We start from the raw sequence: 5,686 nt of genomic DNA, 5'->3' as shown, positions 1-5,686 counted from the left end.
GCTACTCAGGAGGCTGAGATCTGAGGGTGAGGGGTGAATCCAGTAAACTACAAAATTTTAGAAGTGGAGTTGTGGCTGCAGAGGTAGAGTGACAGCCTTGGGCAAAAAGTTAGGCCCGCCCAGACCTTGAGTTTAAACCCAGGGGCTGTAGTAGGAAGACCCCTACTCAGGCAGGCAAGACCCCCCTAGTGTCCGGAGTGACAGAACGCACGCAAGGAAGCTGTTGACAAAGAAGCAACTCTATTGAGAAGGTTCCTACACTGACCAGCCAGGGCCACAGCACACAGGCTGGGGAGGTGATACTTTGACTCCAAGCGGCCCCCACGCTTTGGTGTTTAAAGGCAAAATCCATGAGGTCGAGCCTGATCACGCGCAGGTGACCAATGGGATCATAACCCACACAAAGGATTGTACAGTCGAACCAGACCACACGCAGGTGGCCAATGAGGTTACAGTTTGTAATGGCTGTTTAAACCAGCCTATCACCTTGGTTTAAAATGGGTCTACCTTTTGGTGGGGGAAAAAGGCGGAGTCTACCATAAGCATGTGCAAAAGTCAGGGTTTACCATAAGTATGTGGTATGGCCAGTTGGAGCTAAATCTAGCTGTTTATGGGTCAGTCTTTAACTGAATAATCAAGGTTGTTAAAGAGAGGGGAACCAGATGCATTTTTTTCATTCTGGGAACTAGGCCCATCAAGCCTGAAATCCCTAAAACAAACGCAAAGCTCAAAATGGAATCATACCAGTTTGGGCCCCATCTCAGGGTCCACTTCAAGGACCAGCACCAAAAACAAAGAATAATGCAAGTTTGCTATTACTCCTTGAGCCTCAGCAAGATTGGAATGCTCAAAGAACAAAAATGACTTACAGGTTTTTTACCCAGTGGCTCAATGTCAAATGTCCTCTTGTTTTGCCACAAGATGTGTTACTCGGAAGATAAAAGCATATAGTAACCATTGCCTGAGTTACTTATGTAACTGTAGCTTTATAATGGCATTTAAAAAAAATGTACTCACTGGGGCTGGGAAGGCGGCTCAGTGGTAGAGTGCTTGCCTTGCATGCATGATGCCCTGGGTTTGATTCCTCAGCACCACATAAGCAAAAAGTAAAAAAGCCGAAAGTGGCGCTGTGGCTCAAGTGGTAGAGTGCTAGCCTTGAGCTGAAGAGCTGAGGGACAGAGCCCAGGCCCAGAGTTCAGGCCCCATGACTGGACCCCCCCAAAAAAAAATATCTACACACTTGAGTGCCTCTGTGTGCAGTTGTGTGTTCACTTAATCTATGTCTTAAGTCTCCAAAAAATTAAGCTGAAGATTTACTCCATTTTATAGATTTACAAAATGAGACACAAATTGTCTTAGGTTGCTAAAATAAATTGCCTAACTTGTTTTGATTTACCTCCAGATTTAAAGGCAAAGATAGGTATATGTTTTTTTTTAATTATTTCATTATATATACATTCTTTGTACTATAGATTACCTGCTGTTAGCAAATTTCAAAAGCCCTGGGGCTTCACTGAAACTAGGAGTCTTTACATAAATAAAGAAGAGTAAGTAAACTGCTGCTTCTCTACAGTTGGAAATATTCTCACTGGCAAGATAAAAATCCATCATTGGGTTTTTGCTGAGTTCAAAACATTCTCAACTGTTTTGAAACTTATGCTTGGAACAGGGTCCCACATGTGGAGAATTATTTGTACTCGAAGTCTTATCTGGTGAGCCAGGACCATTTGTCAGTATTGGGAGTGCAATTAGAGGTTGGTCCTTTGTTTAGAGTTCTGTCCCAGGGACTTAAACTTGTTAGGCAAGTGTTCTACCACTGAGCCACATTTCTAGGTCTTTCAGTACTGACTGGTTTCTTTGAAAGTAGGGACATGTTTCCTCTGGAGAGACGTGCCTGGAATATCATCTCAACCTATTATTCATTCCCTTCTCTGGCTGCAATTGCAGGTATATCAGCCACACCCAGACTCTTCTGTGGAAATGAAGTCTTGTGAACATTTTCTGCGTAGGCTGGCCTGAAACAATTTTCTTTGTCATTCCTGGGGCTTGAACTTAGGGCCCGGGCACTGTACCTGAGCCTCTTTTGCTCAAGGCTAGCACTCTACCACTTGAGCCACAGTGCCACTTCTGGCTTTTTATTTTTTTTTTCCTGTGCTTACTGAGGAATCGAACCCAGGGCTTCTATCATGCTATACAAGCACTCTACCATTAAGCCACATTCCCAGCCCTGAAACTTAATCCTAGGTAGAAGAATGCCAGCACACCCAGTTACTGTCCAAGAAAAATTTATTACCACCGCTTGCGGGGCTAGCATTGACTCCTGATCTTCTGATAGCAACCTCCCAAGTAACTTGGATATGGGCATGAGTCACTAGCGGCTGCCCAGGAGGAAGCCATTTAAATTAAATTCTATTGAATGATCCTATCCTTCAGACTTCACTCTCAGAGTCCCATTGATTCCCTTGTAAAAGTTTCACTGGTTACGTGACAGCAATGAATATGGAGTTTGTTGAGAACTGGTTATGTCCCTAAATTAAAACAAGTTAATTTTTTTAAAAAGTACTGTGGGGCACCAGTGGCTCCTGCCTGTAATCCTCGCTACTCAGGAGGCTGAGATCTGAGGATTGCAATTCAAAGCCAGCCTGGGCAGAAAAGTCTGTGAGACTCTTATCTCTAATTAATGACCAAAAAAAAAAAAAAAACCCAGAAGGGAAGCGGAGCTGTTGATCAAGTGGTAGAATGCTAGCCTTGAGCACAAAAGCTGAAGTACAGAGTGCAGGACCTGAATTCAAGCCCCAGTACCTGCATGCACATACAAAAAGTACTGTACCAAAATTCAAGTACATTATTATATGTGAGTTCTGCATTTTCCCAATCCTCTTGAATCTTTCTGTACCATACATTCAACTGAAACTACAGATTGAATTATTATGCTGCCACCATGGTTCCACACATTGCTGAGATGGCACAGTTTGTCATGTATTTCTCATCTTTCTTTCATCTTCTTCCAAATTGGATGGGTATGTGTCCCACAGTCATCCTGTTGACTGGTGATAGTTTCCTCTTCATCATCGGGGTCATTTTAGCCATTTTTACTTGTTCTGTCATCATCATTGTTCTATGATCATTGCCTTTATTCGAGCAGACCGGCATCCTTTTTGTAGACTAGAGCTTCTTCTTATCTTCAACTTGGACTGGTTCCCAGCAAATGCTCTCTGCTTAATCTAGATTGCTTACTTCAGTGTTCTTGGTGGGAATTCTTCTCCTGGACTCTGTGATCCAGTGCTGGTGTTCTCTTAGCATCTGTGCTTTAGTGTTAATTGCTCTCCCCACCTGTCTGATCCTTCCTTCCTTTGGGTCTCATGTCAAATGCCAGCTTCACAGTTTCCCTTAGCATAACATAATTCCAATTGGTCTAATGTACCCATTGGAAAAATATCACTTGTAACTCATTTTCAGGTGTTTCACATGTTGGGTGCTTTATTCTTGGGTTATTTTCTAAAAATCAAGGGAGAGAAATATTTGTTTGATAGTTTTTTTATTTCCTTTACTGCCTGTTTTTTTCTGCATTTTTTCACAACAACCTGCTTGTTGATGGGTCTATGTATTAAATTGAAATCTGTCAAAAGTTCTATAGCTAAAAATTTGCAATTTTCTGATATGTTGTCTGGCAAACTGGCTTTGTATCAATTTTTCTGGGGTGCTAGTCCTTGGGGCTTGTTAGGAAACTGACTCATGAGGGCATTACAATAAAGAAAGAGAAGAAAGTGAACTCAACAGACTAGATCAACTTTAATGGAGAGTTGAAGAGGGACACCATGGTGATCTGAAGAGAGTCAGGAGACTCAAGGCATGGCACAATGGGGGCAGGGGTGGGGACACTTACATAGGGTTGAAGGTGGTCAGAAAGTACAAAAAGTGTCAGGATGTGCTCTGCAAGTTTGGGGGTTCAGCCTGAAGTAATTTATTCAGGCCTGGTTGCAGGAGGTTGCTGTGAAGCCCACTGAGAAGGTCCTGGTTCAGCCAGGTGTGGTCTGCTTAGGGAATTCAAGTGCCTCTTATCTGGAGGGGTGGGAGACTGGACTTTTGCATTTTAGGAATTTCAGACACCCATCAGGGCTTGAACTCAAGGTCTGGACATTGTCTCTGAGATATTATGCTCAAGTCAAGTGCTCTACCACTTGAGCCACAGCTCCACTTCCAGCTTTTTGGTGGTTAATTGGAGATAAGAGCCTTGTGAAATTTCTGCCCAGGCTGGCTTTGAACCACGATTCTCATATCTTCAGTTTGGTTTCTTTTTGAGATAGTGTCTCACTGTGTAGCCCAGGCTGCCTCCTGATCTTCCTACATTAGCCCTCGAGGGGCTGAGATTGCTGGTGTGCATTACTGTGCCAGGTTTGCATCAATTTAATGTTAATTGTCTTCTCTATTAGAGTATTAAGTATTCCTTTGTAGGAGGGACTATAATGCTACCATCTTTGCAGCTCCGACATCCCCCAAACAATGCCCTGAAAATAAAAGACATCTAATATTTATTCAATGATATATTGTTATCTTTTATTACCACTAGCATAATCATGGTGAAAAATACTTTTGGAGCCAGGGTGACACCTATAATTCTAGCAACTCAGGAGGCTAAGATCTGACGATTGTGGTTTGAAGCCAGTCTGGGAAGGCAAGTCCATGAGAATCTTATCTTGAATTAATATGCCCCTTCCCCCCCCAAAAAAAATCCCAGAAATGGAGCTGTGGCTCAGGTGGTATAGTGCTAGGCTTGAGCACAAAAACTCAGGGACAGCACCCAGGCCTAAAGTTCAAGCCTCAGGACTTGGGAAAAATATTTCTTTTATTTATCTTGTTAAAGTATAATAATAGTGCAATAATACCATAAGGATCTAACACTTTACTACTGATTTATCATTGTCGTGTGTGTGTGTGTGTGTGTGTGTGTGTGTGTGTGTGTGTGCGTGCCTGAAATTAAACTTCAGGCCACACACTTACTAGGCAAGTAATTTCCTACTTGAGCCATATTCCCAGCCCCTAGGAGATTGTTTTGAGTACTACTGAGGAATATGTGCCAATCTATTCCTTGCTAAGTTTCCCTTATTTAATTAATACTTTTTGAATACCTAAATTGTGGTAGGCTCTGCCTGTTGAGCCATAAAAGGTGCAAGTACAGAAGCTATTGCTCTCATCAGAAGCACCAGTTGAGCTCAGCAATCTAACAGAGCTGTGGCATTTCTAGTTCTGTCAAAGCTGAGAGATTCTGCATTGTGACCTGGGAGTTTGGAAGGCTGAACAGAGCTTCCAGTGAACTGTGGGCTATTCCCTCTATTTATACACACGTCAGCCACAGGAATTCAGTGTTTTACTTTTTAAGGCTTTATGAAAGATTTTGTGTTGAAATAAAGATGGCATTTGCTACTTTTAAAAAAAATTTTATTTTACTGTAAAGATGCTATACATGAGTAAGGTGTATATATCTATATCTATCTATCTTTATTTATTTATTTATTTCTGGTTGAATGAATATTGTTGCCCACTCCAGGGTTCCATATCCTAGCTATGGTAAATAATGCTGCAATAAGTTTAAAAACAACTTCAGTAGCTCAAAGCTTAATGGGTAGGCACAGATAAATATCTTGAAATCTGATGGTAATAATCAATCTAATCATGAACAGTCATC

The sequence above is a fragment of the Dipodomys ordii genome, unplaced genomic scaffold (assembly GCF_000151885.1).
Source record: "Dipodomys ordii isolate 6190 unplaced genomic scaffold, Dord_2.0 Scaffold70, whole genome shotgun sequence".
Lineage (NCBI taxonomy): Eukaryota > Metazoa > Chordata > Mammalia > Rodentia > Heteromyidae > Dipodomys > Dipodomys ordii.
This window is presented reverse-complemented; position numbering follows the sequence as displayed.